Genomic DNA, 19603 nt, shown 5'->3' with positions numbered 1-19603 from the left:
TCCGTGGGTTAAGGATCTGGTGTTGCCATGAGCTGTTGTGTACGTTGCAGATGCGGCTCGAATCCAGCATGGCTGCGGTGTGGGCTGGCAACTGCAGCTCTAATTCGACCCATAGCCTGGGAACTTCCATGTGCCATGGGCAGGGCCATAAAAAGAAAAAGAAACAAACAAACAGAAAAGCTAATCATGGTAGATTCCAGGTAGATGAGTACTCTTGCTAAGAAAAAGCATGGAGTTCCCGTCCTGGCGAAGTGGAAACGAATCCGACTAGGAACCATGAGGTTGAGGGTTCAATCCCTGGCCTCGCTCAGTGGGTGAAGGATCCGGCGTTGCCGTGAGCTGTGGTGTAGGTCGCAGATGCACCTCGGATCTGATGGGGCTGTGGCTGTGGTGTAGGCCGGCATCTGTAGCTCTGATTCGACCCCTAGCCTGGGAACCTCCATATGCCGTGGGTGTGGCCCTAAAAAGACAAAAGACAAAACAAAAAAACGGAAAAGCAGGACAAGGATTGACTCATTGTTCCTCCCGCCTTTGGTGCGAAGGAACGGCACATAATTCCTCCTGTGAGAATTACACGGCCCTTGAATCACCAGCCTCCTCGCAGAGCCCTGCAGCCAGGCTGGGAGCTGCGAGGAATGTACTCAGATGCAGTGCCCGTAACCCAGGTTGAGCAACGGCAAGGCCAAGACTCGAGCTTTGAAAAGCAAAGAGAATCAATTTCTGATAAAATGCCAGGAAGGAGATTGACACGTCTAAAACCTTCCTGGTATCAGCTGAGCTTCCAGCACAAGATTAAACTCGAGGGAAAAAAAAAAAAAAAGCCCATCAGAGAGCTGCAATTTGTGACCAGAAGGAGATAATGTTGACAGCTTCTTCTTCCCGAGTCGGTTTTGGATAAGCAGTGTGCCCTTCCGCTGAGCTTCATCAAAGTTTTCTGTATCCTCAGATCTTAGGCATGAAATTGCCCTGAGTCTCCCTTAACCTCTCCGACCACCGCCCCCACCCCTCATCACATTCTAGAATACAGACTATGGTTAGAAAAGGGAGGGAGGGAGTTCCCGTTGTGGTGCTGCGGAAATGAATCCGACTAGGAACCATGAGGTGGCGGGTTTGATCCCTGGCCACGCTCAGTGGGTTAAGGATCCGGCGTTGCCTTGAGCTGCGGTGTAGGTCGCAGACTCGGCTCGGATCCCGAGTTGCTGTGGCTGTGGTGTAGGCCGGCAGCTGTAGCTCGGATTGGATTCCTAGCCTGGAACCTCCATAGGCTATGCGTGCAGCCCTGAAAAGGACGGACAAACAAACAAACAAACAAACGAAAGACATAAAAAGAAAAGGGAGGGATGCTAGAGGAAAGAGGTTCCTGAAAATTATTTATGAAAGGTGTATGTCCTGGAGTTCCTGTTGTGGCTCAGCAGGTTAAGAACCCGACTAGTGTCCATAAGTATGTGGGCTCCATCCCTGGCCTCTCTCAGTGGGTTAAGAATCTGGTTTTGCCTTGAGTTGCAGTGTAGGTGGCAGATGCAGCTCGGATCCAGTGATGCTGTGGCTGTGGCGTAGACTGGCAGCTGCAGCTCCAATTTGACCCGTAGCCCGCAGGTGCAACTGTAAAAGGAAAAAGAAAAAAAAAGAAAAAAAAAAAAGATGTGTGTCCTGGGAGAATGTGGGCCTGTAGAACTGTTCCTGAGTCTGGGGACACCTCTGGAGGAACAAGGCGAGGGCCCTGAGAGCGCCACAGGCCACCTGGGCTCCAGACCTGAGTCACTGCGGCTGACCATAGCCACACCCACTCTCCCCACCCTGGGCTTCCGTTTCCCTTGTGACGGCTCCAGATCCTGTAACTTCCGCTTCCCCAGGGACCACACACAAACTGTGTCTCTCAGGCTCTGTTCAAGTCACAGATGCCCGCCTCAAACCAGCTTCAGCAAAACAGGGAATCTGTTGCCTCAGCCAGCTGTAAAGTGCAGGGTTAGACCACATCAGGTGTGGCTGGATCTGGGTACTCTTGACTTAGTCCCTCTGCCTCGGCCTTTTGTGCCTTTTGTGATGCAGCCGTTCTCCAGCCACTGGTCCTTCTTGGTGTTCGCTGACCACCAGCCACTCCAGGCTGATTATCTAGAAGCTCATACATAGCCCTTGGGGGAACATGCAGGTACTGGAGCCAGGGGTCAAATCCCGACTCATCGCTTATGCAATTGCTTCTCTGCCTCTGAGCCTCAGTTTCTTCATACACAGAATGGGGGAAATAGCAGCACCGCCCGCATCTGGCTGTCAGGGCAGCTCTGAACCGTGTGTGACGTGTAGTGAGGGAGGGAAGGGGGCTTCTTCCACCTCTTTGAATTTTTTCCATCATTATTATAATTCTCTCAGCAGTTTCAGCAAAAGAGAGTCCCCACGTTAAGCACACCATAAGGAAGGGGCGTTTTCCCCTTGGGCCATCAGGATCCAGTTATCAGAGGACGCGAGAAAGGCTAGCCGGGTGGCAGAGCACAGCTGCTGCCCTGCACCGGGCCACCTGGTAGTGGGTGTGGTGAAATAGACAAAGAGGTCCATTGTTAAAACTGCTTTCACGTCCTTGCTCACAATACCCGGGGGGGTAAGAATAGTCTCATCTTGCAGGAGAAGAATCTCCCCTCAGAGCACAGAGGCCACCTGCCCTGGTGAAGACAAGCACAGGGCCCAGCTGTTACTGTGTTCTGTGCCCTGTGGCAAAGTGGAGGCAGCTAGAAGCACTTAGGCACATTTCTTTTCTTTTCTTTTTTGGTCTTTTTAGGACTGCACCTGCAGCTATGGAGGTTCCCCCAGGCTAGGGGTTGAATCGGAGCTGCAGCTGCCGGCATATGTCACGGCCACAGCAACGCCAGATCCAAGCCACCCTCTGAGACCTACATCGCAGCTCACATCCACGCCAGAGCCTTAACCCACTAAGCGAGGCCAGGGATCGAACCTGCATCCTCATGGACGCTGGTCAGATTTGTTGCCGCTGAGCCACGACAGGACCTCTAGGCACATTTCGTAACCATTCCCAGCCTCAGTTTCTTCAGCTGTAAGGTGGGCCGCATCAGTCTTTCCTCCCCAGGTGTCTGAGCGCCCAATGAGGTGGAGAGAGATAAACGTGGGATGCCCAGCCCTGTGCAGGACGTTCCTGCCTCTCCTACTGGCCTCTTTCCCTCGCCTCCTCATGGACCCTGCTGCCAGTTCAGAGCTAGACGGGAGGACCCCAGGCTGCTGAGACCATAGGGCTGGGCAGGTGAGTGGGAGCCTGGTGCAGGGACGGCCGGATCACTGGGCAGGTGAGTGGAAGCCTCAGTTTCCTCACCAGCAGAGCTCCTGGGACCTTGTTTACATCACGAGACTCTGCTTTCCATCACTTCCCCAGGCTTTTTTTTTTTTTTTTTTTACTTCCATTTCCCCCAACGCTCACCTCCCCTAGCCAAAGGCTGCTGTTAATGGTGGCTTGAGTCCCAAATAGAGGCCACAGAAGAGGTTATGTGCCCCCCCCGCCCGTATTTCTAAACATAACCTGAAATAAGTGTAAGGAAGTTTAACAAATTCTCAATTTCTTTTCCCAGGATGACTAATTTGATGCCCTTTAATTTTTAAAAAAAATTTTTTTATTAAATTTTTAAAAAAAATTTTTTTATTAAATTTTTTTATTTAATTTTTTTATTAAACGATTTACTGGCGTTCCCATCGTGACTCAGGGGAAACAAATCTGACTAGCATCCATGAGGACACAGGTTCGATCCCTGGCCTCGCTCAGTGGGTGAAGGATCCGGCGTTGCTGGGAGCTGTGGTATATATAGGTCGCAGCTTGGATCCTGCATTGCTGTGGCTGTGGTGTAGGCCGGCAGCTGTAGCTCTGATTCGACCCCTAGCCTGGGAACCTACATGTGCCGCGGGTGTGGCCCTAAAAAAACCAATAACTTAATAAATACATAAAGTATAGATGATTTACAGTATGGGGTTAATTTCTGCTGTATAGTAGTGTGACACAGTTGTACATATTTATACATTCTTTTTCTCATATTATCTTCTATCGTGTTTTATCCCAAGAGATTGGATATAGTTCCCTGTGCTGTCCAGTAGGACCTCATTGCTTATCCCTTCTAAATGTTATGGTTTGCATCTGCCAACCCCAAACTCCCAGTCCCTCCCTCTTGGCAACCACACGCCTGTTCCCTATGTCTGTGAGTCTTTTGCTGTTTTGCAGACAGGTTCATTTGTGCCACATTTTAGATGCCACATAGAAGTTATATCATATGGTATTTGTCTTTCTCACTTCCTTCACTTCGTATGAGAATCTCTAGTTGCATCCATGTTGCTGCAAATGGCATTATTTTGTTCTTTTTACGGCTGAGTAATATTCCATTGTATATACATACCGTATCTTAATCTGTTCATCTGTTGACGGACATTTAGGTAGTTTCCATGTCTTGGCTATTGTGAATAGTGCTGCTTTGAATGTATGGGTACATGTATCTTTTTTTTTTTTTTTTTTTTTTGTCATTTTGCCTTTTCTAGGGCTGTTGCTACAGCATATGGAGATTCCCAGGCTAGGGGTCTAATCGGAGCTGTAGCTGCCAGCCTACACCACAGCCACAGCAATACCAGATCCTTAACCCACTGAGCAAGGCCAGGGATCGAACCCACAACCTCATGGTTCCTATTCAGATTCATTAACCACTGAGCCACGACGGGAACTCTGTATCTTTTTGAATTATAGTTTTGTCCAGATAGATGCCCAGGAGTAGGGATTGCTGGATCGTATGGTAATTCTGTATTTGGGCTTCTGAGGAACCTCCATACCGTTTTCCATAGTGGTTGTACCAGTTTACATTCCCACCAACAGTGTATTTTCTCTAACTGCAGAAGCCTAAACTCTTTCAAAAATATTCATTGGGCTGCTCACGCTCTGTTGATGCCCTGGGAGATGGCCGGGCGCATGAGTGATGGAATGGCAAGAATGGTCAAGGGAGGCGCTGTGGTCCAGGTTGGAACCCCTGGGTTTGCATGCTGGTTCTACCTCTTAATTTGCTGTGTGGTCTTTGGCACTTTACTTAACCCCTCTTGTGCTTCAGCTTCCCGTCTGAAGAATGGCGCTGAAAGCATAGCCAGCTCATGGAGTTCTTGAGAGAATGAAATAATACACGTGAAGTCCTTTGAACCATACCCGGAAGTGCTGTTTTCATGTATCCTGTTGTTGTTCATTGAGTCCTGCCTTTGGGTCCTACTCATAAAATGTTCCATCAGCTGGGGTAGCTGGGGGAGGTGGGGTTGGTGTAGTTCACGTCTGCAGGCATTCGCCTCTGTGGGACGTGCATTCGACATTTTTTTTTTTTTTTTTTTTGTCTTTTTGCCTTTTCTAGGGCCACTCCTGCGGCATATGGAGGTTCCGAGGCTAGGGGTCGAATCGGAGCTACAGCTGCTGGCCTACACCACAGCCACAGCCACACTGGATCCGAGCCGCATCTGTAACCTACACCACAGCTCAAGACAACGCCGGATCCTTAACCCACTGAGCAAGGCCAAGGATCGAACCCGCAACCTCATGGTTCCTAGTCGGATGCGTTAACCACTGCGCCTCAATGGGAACTCCAACATTTTTGATGTCTTTCTGATGCCAGAGTTAATGCTTCCTGGTTGTAGAGCAGTTAGACAATGTAGAAAGCTACAAAAACTAGTCATTTTCCTACCACCTTTATAATCACTGTTATTTGGGGTCTTTTTGATCCAGCTATTCTCTGTGCCACTGCATATATTTCAGGCATAGGATTACACTAAGGGACAATTAAAAAGGCCTTCCTTCCATTATGCTTTTTCAGTTTTTGTATTTATCGCGGTATAACTTATGATAAAGTGGACCATCTTGGGTGTACAGATTTACGAATTTTCATATATGAATAACTCCTGTGTTAGCACTACCATGTCAAAATATGGAACATTCTGGAGTTCCCGTTGTAGCTCAGCAGGTGAAGAACCTGACATGGTGTCTGTGAGGACACGGGTTTGATCCCTGGTCTCGCTCAGTGGGTTAAGGATCCATCATTGCTGCAAGCTGCAGCATAGGTTTCAAGTGCTGCTGGGATTCGACCCCTAGCCTGGGAACTTCTATTTGTCTCAGGCGTGGCCATAAAAAGAAAAAAAAAAACCAACATGGAACATTCCTTGTACCCCAGGAGGCATCTTTATGACACTTCCTATTTAATATACCTCTCCAAACGTAACACTATCTTGACTCTTTAACAGCATAGATTAGTTTTGCCTGTATTTGAATTTCACATAAATGGATTCACAGGGTAAGAACTGTTTTTGTCTTTTGGGGTTTTTTAATTGTTGTTAAATGTATCTGTCAGATTCATCTATGATTTCAAATTGTATCAGTAGCTCATTCTTTACCACTGTGGTATAAACCTTCAGTTATTCTTTTATTAGAAAAATTAAATTGCAACGTAATTTGAGTTGCGATTTTTAAATTACCTTTTTTTTTTTTTTTTTTTTTTTGCTTTTTAGGGCTACACCTGCAGCATATGGAGGTTCCCAAGCTAGGGGTTGAATCAGAGCCGTAGCTGTTGGCCTATACTCCAGCTCATGCCAACGCCAGTTCCTTAACCCACGAAGCCAGGCCAGGGATCAAACCTGCGTCCGTGTGGATACTAGTCAGATTCGTGTCTGCTGAGCTATGATGGGAACTCCAAGTTTCATTATTTTTAAAATTTCAACTTTGTGAATTAACTAAATTCCTTTTCAAACATATCCCAACCTGAGAGTTCCCACTGTGGCACAGTAGGTTAAGGACCTGGTGGTGTCCCTGCAGGAGCTCAGATTGCTGCTGTGGTAGGGGTTTCATCCCTGGCCCAGGAACACTTCCACATGCTGCAGGCTAGGCCCCCCCCCCCAAATCTCAACCTGATTACCCTTTCTAGAAATAAGCTGTTATCTGTTGGTTGGAGATGGAGTGTACTTTCTAATAAGAACTAGGTTCAAGTACTAACTCTGTTCTCTACTACACGGGTCAAGTCCCTTTACTTCTCTAAGCCTCAGCTTCCCCACGTGGCAAAAAGGAATCACGATGACAACAGGGTATTGAACGTCTCAATGGAATTCATGTGTCAGGTGTTTAACGAGGGGCCTGGCACACAGTAGGTGAGCAGACATGTTAATTCCCTTCTTCTCTCTGATCCTGACAAAATTTCTACCTCACTCATCCTCGCGTGTGCCGTGGCGGTGGCCGTTTTTGGCAGCTGCACCGCCCTGTTAGCTCCTCCTGAACCCATTCTCTCAAAGACCTGCCTTTGTCTCGTGGACTTTTCTCAAGCTGATTTTTTCCAGCGTCTGTCCTTGTCTAGGACTTGACCTTGGCCATGATGCCTTCTATCAAGCCCTTCTCGATCCGTCTCTAGTTGGTAGAAATTAATCTGAACCCACATTCTGTCATTGAGTTTATTCCGTGTGCTTCGCATCTGAACATCAGCCGCAGACTTCATCAAACAGCCTTTAACAGCCTGATCCAGCCATTGATAAAATTATGGCCCAGAGGAGTTCCCGTCGTGGCGCAGTGGTTAACGAATCCAACTAGGAACCGTGAGGTTGCGGGTTCGATCCCTGGCCTTGCTCAGTGGGTTAAGGATCCGGCGTTGCAGTGAGCTGTGGTGTAGGTCGCAGATGCGGCTCGGATCCCATGTTGCTGTGGCTGTGGCGTAGGCCAGTGGCTGCAGCTCTGATTGGACCCCTAGCCTGGTAACCTCCACATGATGAAGGAGTGGCCCTAGAAATGGCAAAAAGACAAAAAAAAAAAAAAAAAAAAAATTTATGGCCTGGAATAGGACCAAGGACAGAACCCCATGGCATTCCACCCTTCAGGGGAAGAGCAATTTAGAGGACTGGGCAAGGTGATTAATGGGTCCAGTTCCTGTAATAGTCTGTCCTTGTGACTTAATTATAATAAGAATATCAGCCACCCTGTTGTGGGCATTATTGATGGGCCAGGCACTAAGGTTAGTGTTTTTCATATATTATTTTTACTTCACGTAACACGTCTTAGAAGGTGTTTGTATTATGTAGGATGTGGTGTAAAAAAAGAAACTCAGTCTAGCTTTAGCAGAACAGGTACTCTATTATGTGATCACAAGGCTCTAAAGAGCAGGTACATCCCAGACGCCGAGGGCAGGGATGCCTCTGGGTGGCGCAATGACCAAAATGGTATCAAGAATGGTGACCCAGTGCCTGGGTCTCTCTATGGTTCCAGAAAAATCCTCCCTCTGTGGCTCTTGTCTTTACATCTGTGGGCATCTGTGTGTCCTTCTCGCTTGGTACAAACCAGCTTTCTGTGTTTCTCAGTTCACCTGGCAGGAAATAGTCCCACCAGCTACTCTGAGTTCCCGTTCCCCCCTTTTGAGAAAGCAGCCAGATCATCCCTGAGCCCGTTAGTCCAAATCCCCAGGATTATTAGCCCTACTTGGATCAGGTGCCTGCATCTGGGCAGTGGTGGGGTCACACTGTCTGGACACGAACCCCAGGAGTCTCAGTGCCGTGAGCTGGTAGCCATGGGGTAGGTGACATCCAGGAGCCAGCTGCATGTTTTACAAATGAAAGGGAGGCCCAGGAGTTCCCATCATGGTGCAGTGGTTAACGAATCCGACTAGGAGCCATGAGGTTGTGGGTTCAATCCCTGGCCTTGCTCAGTGGGTTAAGGATCCGGCGTTGCCATGAGCTGTGGTGTAGGTCGCAGACGCAGCTCGGATCCCGTGTTGCTGTGGCTGTGGTGTAGACTGTCAGCTACAACTCCGATTCGACCCCTAGCCTGGGAACCTCCATATGCCGCAGGAGTGGCCCTAGAAAAGGCAAAAAAACAAAAAAAAAAAAAAAAAAAAGAAAGAAAGAAAGGGAGGCCCAGAGACACACTGTTAGTAGGTAGAGGAACCAAGACTCGATCCCACTTTGCCTGATGCGGAAATGTGTGTTGCTGATGCTCTGCGCCTTTGACCGGGCCACGTGGGCCCCAGGCGGCTGCTGAGGTGATGTTGGTAAGAGCTGGCCCATGTCTCATTCAGGGGATCTCAAGCACCTACCTTGTGCATCACAGTCTGGCCTCCAGTCAGGGCTCTGAAACCCTTGGTTGGATGGTTTGCTTGTTTCTTTGGTGACTTGGCAGACGCCTCAGCCTCAGCCATCACAGAACTCACACCTTTGTGGAAGGATCAGATGCTTAAGACTTATAAGCAGAGATAAAGAGGATGTGGTACATATACACAATGGAATATTACTCAGCCATGAAAAGGAATGAAATAATGGCATTTGCAGCAACATGGATGGACCTGGAAATTATCATACTAAGGGAAGTCAGTCAGATAGTGAGACACCAAGGTCATATGCTCTCACCTGTATGTGGAATCTTAAAAAAAGATACAATGAATTTCTTTGCAGAATGCATACTGACTTACAGACTTTGAAAAACTTATGGTTTCCAGGAGTTTCCATCGTGGCTCAGAGGTAACGAATCAGACTAGTATCCATGAGGACATGGGTTCAATCCGTGGCCTCGCTCAATGGGTTGGGGATCTGGCATTACCATGGGCTGTGGTGTAGATTGCAGATGTGGCTCAGATCCCACATTGCTGTGACTGTGGTATAGGCTGGCAGCTGTAGCTCCAATTCAACCCCTAGCCTGGGAACCTCCGTATGCTGTAGGTGCGGCCCTAAAAAGACAAAAAAAAAACAAACCAAAACCAAAAACAGACACAAATCCACACATTCATGGCACTTATGTCTTAGTGGTTAGAGGCAGGCACTAAATACAAAAAGGGTGTCAGGGACAAAAATAAAGCTGGGAAGGAGTTCCCTTTGTGGCTCAGCAGTAATGAACCTGACTAGTTTCCATGAGGACTCAGGTTCGATTCCTGGCCTCAGTGAGTGGGTTAAGGATCCGGCATTGCCATGAGTTGTGGTGTAGGTCACAGACGCAGCTCAGATCCCGTGTTGCTGTGGCTGTGGTGTAGGCTGGCAGCAGCAGCTCTGATTTAACCCCTAGCCTGGGAACTTCCATATGCCACGGGTGCAGCTCTTAAAAAAAAAACAAAAAAAAACCAAGCTGGGAAGTGGGGTGGGAAGTGCCAGGAGGGTCAGGTGACCTGGGTTCTCAGGCAGGCTTCACTGAGGAGGCAGAGATGCAAATCTCCAGGGGTGGAGAGTGTAGGGCTGAATTACGGGGAGGGAGGGCCAGGGTGGTGGGAGGCGAGGGCAGAGCGGTGAAGGCCAGGTCGTGTGGGGCCTAGGAGCCCTTTACATGGACTCGGTTGGGCTTTTTGTCTGAGTGAGAGGGGAGTCACAGGAGCATTTTCAGTGAGAAAGGACCAATCCCTGACAGGAAGCAGGATGTGCTCCCTGGCGGTGTTCGGAGCACAGAGAGTGGGGGAGGGCGGAGGGGAGACCCGTCGTCAGGGCTTTTGCAGAACCTGTGTGGTGATGACGGTGGCTCGGTCGTGGGGGTGGGAGGGCAGCAATGGAGATGCAGAGAAGGTTCTGGGTCCTGAGCATCATATGATGGGGCCGCTTGGATCGGTGGTTGGACCGCGTACGGGTCGGGAAGGAGAGAGGGGCCCTGAAGGATGCTCATTTTGGAACTGAAAACCAGAGACACTGGTCATCTCCGGAGATGGGAAAGAGAGGGGGGCAGGTTTTCGGGGGACGATCAGGGCTTCAGCTGCAGCCCTGTTAAGACCTCAATTGAACGGAAACTGACAGCACTAATGGCCTGAACCCAGCCAGAACCCAGACTGGGCCTTGAACCCATGGTTTTAAATTAGAATCCCTCCCCTTGTGTTTGGACTCACTGAGGTTCCGGTTCTTCATGTCTCTGTGCAGGAGGAATTCAGCGAGAGACAAAGGGATAGACAAGAAGTAGATTTATTAAGATAGGATGGGAGTTCCCGTTGTGGCGCAGCGGAAACGAATCCGACAAGGAACCATGAGGTTGCGGGTTCGATCCCTGGCCTCACTTAGTGGGTTAAGGATCTGGCGTTGCTGTGAGCTGTGGGGTAGGTTGAAGACTTGCTTGGATCTGGCGTTGCTGTGACTGTGGTGTAGGCCGGTGGCTACAGCTCTGATTAGACCCCTAGCCTGAGAACCTCCATATGCCACAGGAGCGGCCCAAGAAATAGCAAAAAAATAAAAAATAAAAAAAAAATAAGAAGGAAGGACATTGTTTTTAACCTTCTAGATAATTGTTGTGCCAATTCCCATCCCTCCCTAATCCCAGTCTACCCTCCTGGAATCACTGTTATCATGGGCTTGGCAGGCATCCTTCCAGATCTTTCTCTGTGCAACCACCTACCTGAGTGTATCCATAAAATATACGTGGTATTTTGGGAGTGTACGTATGTTAACAAAATGATGCCATGAATGTGTCGCGTGTGCTTTTGTGACTTGTCGTTTGTCTCTCTTCCCCGGACTGTGTCTCGGAGCACCATGCTTGCTGTTGCCAACAAACCCAGCTTTTTTTAAAACTTGTTACGGTTTGTTACGGACAGACTGTGGCTGATTTAGCCGGTTCCCAGATGGAGGGCGTTAGCCTTTTGGGCCTTCCTCCTCCAGCACCTGTTCGAGTCCTGGTCGATTCCACAGAGTGAGATGGCTGGGTCTGAGTAGATTGCAGCCCCGTGAGGCTGGTTTTTGTCTTGTTTTCATGGAGCCGGCCACGTTGCTGCCCGCCACCTCCCCCCACCCCCCGCCCCCTGCCAAAGCGCCTCTGTCATTGTCACCTTACTTGCCAGCCGGGGCAGGCTTTTAAGGACGGAAGCCGCAGGGACCTGTGTCACAGAGCAGAGCACAGCGGCAGGATGTGGGCTGGAGGCCACTGGCAGGAGGCCGAGAGCCTGTGGAATTTGTGGGCTGCTGTTCCGTTCTTAGGAACTCGCATTCGGAGGGGACCTGGGCTACTCTAGGGTGGTGGAGTGGTTTGCTTCAAGCTGGCCTCCCTCACTGGACTGTCGGCTCCATAAAGCAAGGGGACTTTGTTTTGGTCTTTTTTGTTTTTTTAGGGCCTCATTGCAGCATATGGAGGTTCCCAGGCTAGGGGTCCCATCGGAGCTGTAGCCGCCGGCCTGTGCCAGAGCCACAGCAATGCCAGATCCGAGCCACGTCTGCAACCTACCCCACAGCTCATGGCAATGCCGGATCCTTAACCCACTGAGCGAGGCCAGGGACTGAACCCGCAATGTCATGGTTCCTAGTTGGATTTGTTTCCGCTGCACCATGACAGGAACTCCAAGGCAAAGGGACTTGACCTGGATGGAATAGGAGGTGCTCAATCAACCCTGGGGTCAGGGGGGAGGGAGAAAGGGGGGGGATCGAGGGAAGGGAGGGTCACAGTCCCATGTGGTCAGGGAGGAGACGGGGGCCAGAGGGCACTAGCACGAGCTGTCTCTATGTTTTTAGATCTGCGGGATCTCACAGGGCAGAAATCTTGACTGGCGTGGGAGAGAACATGGGATGTGGGACCAGGAACCCCACTGCCTACCTAGGGCTCAGCTGGAGCTTTCACTCCCTCCGTGGGGTGTCCCCACCAGTCAGCACCTGTCATTGGCACCAGCAGGCTTTGCCCCTCATTGGACTTGAAGCTGGCCTGCAATGTCGGAAGCCAGGGCTCTCCTCTGGGATTAACCTAGCGTGCTCTGACCACTGTCCATCCCGGCCCGCAGACGAGCTCCCAGGGTCTCCGTGCACTGGGCCTTTGCACACACTGTTCCCTGCCTGGATGCCCTTCCCGTCCCTCCTCTGCTACCCCACCCCCACCTCTGAGCTCCTTACAGTCGGTGCCCTGTCCCCTTCTCCCGTAGAGCCTGCCCAGCCCCTGAGCGATGCCTAGCATCCATCCTCTCCACCCTGGCGCTCCCTCTCTCTGTCCAGCATAGCACCTACCCCACGGCATCAGAGTGATGTCTTTTTTTTTCTTTTGTCTTTTTTTTTTTTTTTTTTTTAGGGCCACACCCGAGGTATATGGAAGTCCTCAGGCTACGGGTCGAATCAGAGCTACAGCTGCAGGCCTATGTCACAGCCACAGCAACGCCAGATCCAAGCCACATCTGTGACCCACACCACAGCTCACGGCAACACCGGATCCTCAACCCACTGAGCCAGGCCAGAGATCAAACCTGCATCCTCATGGATACTAGTTGGGTTCTTAACCCACTGAGCCACAATGGGAACTCCAGGAGCTGTGTCTTTCAGTGGCTTTTCTAAGTTCGTTGAGGACAGGGATCTTGTCTTCCTCCCTTTCTCTCCACGAATATGCTGGCCCTGCCCTCATGGGTCTGGCATCCCAGCCGGGGAGCCACGAACCAGAGATTCTTCCAGACAGAGAAGTGCCGCTATGTCAAGGAGGCCAGGGTGGTCACGGGAGGCCCCAGGAAGGGCCAACCTGCCCACGAGCAAGAGGAGATCTTCTTGGCAGGGGAAGCAGCAGGTGCCTCGGCCCTGAGGAGAAAGGGGCTTAGCTTCTCTGAGAAACAGCCAGAAGGGCTACAGAGCTGAGGAGGGGAAGGAGGTCGGGGCTGGGGGTGGGGAATGGGGCCAGATTACATTCATCTCAGTCTGTCTCTGGCTCTTAACCAGAGCACCCAACCTATAGGAATTGGGTTATTCAAAGAATTATTCAAGGAATATTAGTCGAATAAATGCGAAGGGGCCCTGAGTGCTCCCCGATCTTCAGGGGTGGGGAGGGGGCAGCCCCGGGAGGTGAGCGTCTGCCAGGCAGCCCAGGGTTCTGGACAGGAGGTGACGGGTATGGTCCTGGTGATAGATGCGCTCTGGGAGAGGTTCATTCCCTTAGAAGGGAAGTTTTTGTTTTGTTTTGTTTTGTTTTTTTTTTTTTTGGTCTTTTTGTCTTTTTAGGGCCACTCTGGCAGCACATGGAGGTTCCCAGGCTAGGGGTCTGATCAGAGCTACAGCTGCTGGCCTACACCATAGCCACAGCCACGCCAGATACGAGCTGCGTCTGCAACCTACGCCACAGCTCATAGCAACGCCAGATCCTTAACCCACTGAGTGAGGCCAGGGATCGAACCCGCAACCTCATGGCTCCTAGTCAGATTTGTTTCCACTGCACCACGACGTGAAGGTTTTTGGATGTGAGTCTGGTGCTGGAGGCAGAGATTCGAGGGAAAATGCCACCCCTGCTCTCTCTCTCCTCCTCGCAGGTCAGGGGGCAGGATCGGAGGCTCTGACAGGTAACAACCTCCTGAAATCAGATTGGCACCAATTTGTGCTTCTGTCTTTCCTTAGCAGTCAGAGGCTATCTGAACTCCTGAGCTTCCAGGGCGCCCTGCAGGCCCAAGTCCCCTCCGCAGTTCTCCTCAGCGTGGAGGGGTGAGAACAGCCCCTAGCAGGTCTGCTCAAAACTGGCGTGGCTGCGGCTGTGGTGTAGGCTGGCAGCTGCAGCTCCGATTCGACCCCTAGCCTGGAAACCTCCATATGCGGTGGGTGGGTACGGCCCTAAAAAGACCAAACAACAATAACAAAAACCCTCCAGACGTTCCCATCGTGGCTCATTGGAAACGAATCAGAGCAGCATCCATGAGGACACAGGTTCAATTCCTGGCCTCACTCAGTGGGTTAGGGATCCAGCATTGCCATGAGCTGAGGTGTCGGTCGAAGATTCGGCTCAGATCCCGCCTTGCTGTGACTGTGGTGTAGGCCAGCGGCTGCAGCTCCCTTTGACCTCTAGCCTGGGAACCTCCATATGCCTAAAAACGCAAAAGACCAAAAAAAAAAAAAAAAACAAAAAAACCCCAGCAAACCCTCCAAAGGCCTCCAGGCCACCCCAGAGCCAGACCAAAATCCTTACCATGCATGGCCTCTGCCCTCTTCCCATTCCTCCCTCAGGACCTTGGCACGTCCTGCCACCAGGAAACCCTCCTTGGGCCAGATTCCCGCAGGGGTCCCCTCCTCCACTTCCTTCAGTCTCAGCTTGAATGTAGGTTCACCCGAGGCCTTCTCTGATTCCCCCCCCACCCCCGCCCCCAGGCTAAAATAGCACCTCCCTCCCCCACTCCGTCAGTTTTGCTGCACCTCCTATTTCCCGTAGCCCTTCGCATCATTTGACAAAGTATACATTTAGTTTTATCACCTGTCTCTTCTGAACTAGTATGTGAGCTCCGAGGGAGCAGAGACTTTGATGTGCTCATTGTGTGTCCGGGATAGGTGTTCAATACATATCGAGCAAACGGATGCATCGTGAAAACGAGGTCAGCACCACCTGCTCCTCGGGCTGGTGTGGACGTGGAAATTGGGGCACTGAGCTCTCCCAGCGTGTGGTTTGCACACTTCCACAGCCCTGCAGGTGGTAGGTAAACATATGCTATTTTAGTAGGTCCGTCTTTCTGTTGACCTGCTATTTATGGCAAGTGATAATGATCTGTCATTTATGGCGTTAATATAAAGTTTCCTTTTTGAAGCCAGAGCACTCACAATTTAAAACAGGGAAAAATCTATATTTGCCAGCCTGAAAGATAGTTTCTAATACACATGGCCATCTTATAAGAAAACTCTTCAGAGAATAAAAAGAGATGCTCATTCTTTTTTAGCGGCTATGTATTGAAAATGGTTTTTTAGATAGCTATGGAAGAAAACCATCTTTTTTTTTTTGGTCTTTTTAGGGTCTCACCCTCGGCACATGGAGGTTCCCAGGCTAGGGGTCCAACTGGAGCTGTAGCTGCCGGCCTACGACAGAGCCACAGCCACGCCAGATCCGAGCCGCGTCTGTGACCTACACCACAGCTCACGGCAACGCCAGATCCTTAACCCACTGAGCAAGGCCAGGGATCGAACCCGCAACCTCATGGTTCTTAGTTGGATTCATTTCTGCTGCGCCGTGATGGGAACTCCAAGAAAACCATCTTCATAAAGATACAGTGTACTGTGTCCTGGGGTCCAGGAGGAAGCCCTAGATTTTGGATCTGCCTCTATAGTCTACAAACCCTGAGACTAAAAATAAAACCTCAGGGTATTCATTGATCGCAGTCAATGATAGTGCATAGATATTTGAGAAATAACCAAAGTCTTCCTTTGATTATCCACCTGGTGTGCGCATAGCTTGTGCTTTTGTTACCCCGTCTGCCTGGGGCCAGAGAAACTCCCATCCTTGCTGCAGTGTTTGTGTTGTTTTCATCCACCTCTAGGGGGCAGTCTCAGCCATCGCTTTAGGTCCTGCCATGTAAGCCTATCCAGTGTGCCTTATGGCTCCTGTTTGGAGGATGGGCTTACCTTTGATATGTCAGCGAAAGCCTCCAAAAGCAAGCTCAGAACTCTACTTTTTCATTCACCTACTATGCATTAAGGACTTACGACTTGGCCCTGAGATGCAAAGAACAGAATCACTGGGAGAACGCTGGGGTGGGTTTTGAAGGAGGCATGGAAGTTTTGTGCTGTAAGATACATTTGAATGGTCTCTCTCTGTGGGCTTAGGGCCATCACGGAGAATGATCATTAAGGAATTTTTTTTTTTTGTCTTTTTGCTATTTTTTGGGCCACTCTCGCGGCATATGGAGGTTCCCAGGCTAGGGGTCAAATCAGAGCTGTAGCCACCGGCCTACGCCAGAGCCACAGCAACGAGGGATCCGAGCCGCGTCTGCAACCTACACCACAGCTTACGGCAACACCGGATCGTTAACCCACTGAGCAAGGGCAGGGACCGAACCCACAACCTCATGGTTCCTAGTCGGATTCGTTAACCACTGCGCCACGACGGGAACTCCAAGGAATTATTTTAACCCTCTCCTAAATGCCCCACTGGTCCTAGGATGTGGCCCAGGCTTCAGATTCAGACACCTCTGAGTGTTCTACCGCTCTGTCACCGAGAACCCACTCAGGTGTGAAACACACACACACACTTGCTTCAAACTGGCTTAAGTAAAGAAAGGGAAGTGTTAGCCCAAGACTAAAAAATCCAAGATCGTGCCAGCTTCAGGCAGGGTTGGATACGGGGATTAAACACGGTTAAGAAGTTCTAGTTTCTTTTCTTTCTTTCTTTCTTTCTTTTTTTTTTTTTTTTGTCTTTTTGCCATTTCTTGGGCCGCTCCCATGGCATATGGAGGTTCCCAGGCTAGGAGTCCAATCGGAGCTGTAACCGCTGGCCTACACCACAACCACAGCAACACGGGATCCAAGCCGCATCTGTGACCCACACCACAGCTCACGGATCCTTAACCCACTGAGCAAGGCCAGGGATCGAACCCTCTACCTCATGGTTCCTAGTCGGATTCATTAACCACTGAGCCACGACGGGAACTCCAAGAAGTTCTAGTTTCTGTCTAGTCTGTCTGTCTGTCCTCAATTCTGCTGCCTGTATGTCGGTATCACTCTTGGACAGCTCCCTGCCTGGAACATAGAAGGACTGTCACAATAGTGAACCTCCTGAGTTAATAAAAATAACATCTTGCTTTTTGTGGCCCTTGTAGCTCTCAGCTCCTTTCCGCTAATAATTCCACAGGAAAGGGATGGGGGGCTTTTCCAGCAGCTTTGAGCAATGCCTGGGTTGAGTCTGTTGGCCTGGCGTGGGGGACAGGCTTAGCCCTGAGCCCATCCCCTGCCCAGGGAGGTGGGCTAGCCTGAGGGGCCAGGCCCAGGTCACGTGCTCACCCTTGCGCTGCCAGCAGCATTCTTTCCACCCACATGGCATGGATCGAGAGTGGAGGGCGAGTGGTTTCCCAAAGGAAAACCGATGTGATGTAACTAGAAGAAAATGCACAGATGCTGAGCCGCCAAAAAAGCAACAAATGTCCACTCTCTCCGCTGGATGCTTTGTGGCCTTCAGGCGATAGGCTCCAGCTTTCAAAGCCTCAGTGTCCTCCTCCCTGAAGTGGGGATAATGATCCTAGCTCAGAGCAGCACGGCAGACCCCCACGACAAGCACGCGGGCAGAGCATGCTGAATGATAATCGCAGCGGCCTGAACTCCAGGCTCCAGGACCCTGGAACATGTTGCCAATTGGTCATGAAGCATCCCTCGGTTACGTGTGGCACCTGGCGGGGACAGGGCAGGTGGCGTTAAGTCAGGCGTGTGGAAGTGCTTGGTGACCGCTGCCTCGTTCCTAAACCATTCCAAGTCATTGTTCTTCTCCACTGGGCCTTGACCCCTGCCAAGTCAGGTCCCCAGTGTCTGTCCGCCAGCCCTGGCAACCAGCACAGGGCTCTCTGCTGCTCGTTAATGCAGCTCAGGCTCTGGCATGCGCTACATCAACCCTGTTTAGGAGCATTCCAATATTCTGGCCTCAGAGGAATACGTGATCCCTGAAATATAGACTCAGTCGAGCTGCTTGAAGCATAACTGATTCTTGGCGTTTCTTCCTGCTTCCATTTTTTTTTTCCCCAGAGAGAATTAATAATAGGGCCATTGATAAAATTCTACACCGTCTCTTGGGCCAGCGTTAGGGGGAAAGATGATAAGAAGCACAATAATGGCAGAGGGACTTTGCTTTCCCGTCACGTCCAAATTCCTTTAGACCACTGGCCATACTCAACGCACTCTTCCTCAGCGCCCACCCCTCCAGGCAGAGCCAACTTCTGGCCAATCCAAGAAACGTTTCAGACCTTGTCAGGCCTCCAAACCTTTGCCTGTGCTGTTTTCGGCTGCCAGGAATGCCATTCTTTTGTTGCCCAGCAAACCTTTCAACTTTGGAATTTCAGATCGGTGGTCTCCTTAATTCTTTATTTAGGGCCCCTTGTGTGCCAGACACTGTCCTGGGGGGCTGAGAAGACACAAGGGATCCAAACAAGTAGACCCTGGCTTCACGGACTGTCTCTCTTCTAGTGCGGGTGACGGCCCAGGAAATAAAAGGCCTAAAACATCAGATAGATATTTAGTGGGCGTTGGGAAGAGGGGGCGTGTGTGCATAGCTTGCATTTTTATTTATTTATTTATTTATTGTCTTTTTAGGGCCGCACCCCCGGCATATGCAGGTTCCCAGGCTAGGGGTCGAATCAGAGCTGCAGCTACTGGCCTCTACCACAAACACAGCAACACAGGATCCGAGCCGCATCTGTGACCTACACCACAGCTCATGGCAATGCCAGATCCTTAACCCACTGAGCGAGGCCAGGGATCGAACCTGCATCCTCATGGTTCCTCGTCAGATTCGTTTCCGCTGAGCCATGATGGAAACTGCCCACAATGGGGTTTGCAGTTTTCAGTGGGGCCGGCCAGGGAGGACTTCCCCAGAAAGTGGGATCTGAGGCCAGCCTTGAAGGAGGTGAGGACTCTGGGTATTTCCCTGGAGAAGAAGCCTCAGGCAGAAGGAATGGTGAGCCAGAGGCCCCGAGGTGGGCGCAGGGTGGTTGTGGAGGGCACTGCATGAGGAGGGGGGCTGGGGGGGGGAGGTGGACAGAGACCTGAGCACAGGCCCAGGGGGCGGAGCCTGGTGGCCCCCCGGGACCCGTGCAGCGTCCAGAGCAGAGGGGTGATATGGTTCGACTTCCTTGTCATCAGGCCCCCTCTACCCTCACCCTGGGCTGTAGCAGAGAGAACGGACTAAGGGGACGAGGGCGGGAGCAGGAGGCCAGGGAGGGATCCTGCCCCAGCGAGGGAGCAGGGAGGTGGGGAGAGGTTGTCAGCT

The 19603-nt window shown here is 50.8% G+C and overlaps 1 protein-coding gene across 27 annotated transcripts in view; it reads left to right on the top strand.

Moving 5' to 3' along the window:
• The window catches only part of KATNIP (katanin interacting protein), a 217989-nt gene that overhangs the window by 34310 nt on the left and 164076 nt on the right, over nt 1–19603 (top strand). For 6 of the 27 annotated variants that reach the window (XM_085017006.1, XM_085017003.1, XM_085016996.1 and 3 more), the window contains exon 3: nt 3077–3247. The exons of 20 other annotated variants lie outside the window; for them this stretch is intronic. The gene's annotated coding sequence lies outside the window, so the exon portion shown is untranslated. Of the gene's footprint in view, nt 1–3076; nt 3248–19603 lie in introns of those variants that run through there. One more of the 27 variants, XM_085016990.1, reaches the window with a different exon arrangement.

This window comes from Sus scrofa, chromosome 3, assembly GCF_054392235.1.
Source record: "Sus scrofa isolate SSC_HxYL_T2T_F1_AM1 chromosome 3, Sscrofa_HxYL_maternal_Yorkshire_Landrace_v2.0, whole genome shotgun sequence".
Taxonomy (NCBI): domain Eukaryota; kingdom Metazoa; phylum Chordata; class Mammalia; order Artiodactyla; family Suidae; genus Sus; species Sus scrofa.
This window is presented reverse-complemented; position numbering and strand designations above follow the sequence as displayed.